Here is a 216-nt window from a genome sequence, read left to right as displayed (position 1 = left end):
GATAGATGGTGTATTTTAAATATATATAATATTTAAAAATAAATAATAATAATAAAATGTGTGTGTTATATAATAAAATAAAAAAAAAATATAAAACAAAACAAAACAATAAAAAAAAATAAATATAAAATATTAAAAAATAATATATAATATATTTTATATATAAAGATATACCCACACACACACACACAAAAAAAAATTAAAAATATAAAAAAA

General features: G+C 10.6%; 1 protein-coding gene across 1 annotated transcript in view; it reads right to left on the bottom strand.

Moving 5' to 3' along the window:
• The window catches only part of LOC119590424, a gene marked incomplete at its 5' end in the record, with an annotated part of 42,471 nt that overhangs the window by 1,125 nt on the left and 41,130 nt on the right, over positions 1-216 (bottom strand).

The sequence above is a fragment of the Penaeus monodon genome, chromosome 27 (assembly GCF_015228065.2).
Source record: "Penaeus monodon isolate SGIC_2016 chromosome 27, NSTDA_Pmon_1, whole genome shotgun sequence".
NCBI classification, from domain to species: Eukaryota; Metazoa; Arthropoda; class Malacostraca; order Decapoda; family Penaeidae; genus Penaeus; species Penaeus monodon.
The sequence above is the reverse complement of the archived record's forward strand: the minus strand, read 5'-3'. Positions and strand labels throughout refer to the sequence as shown.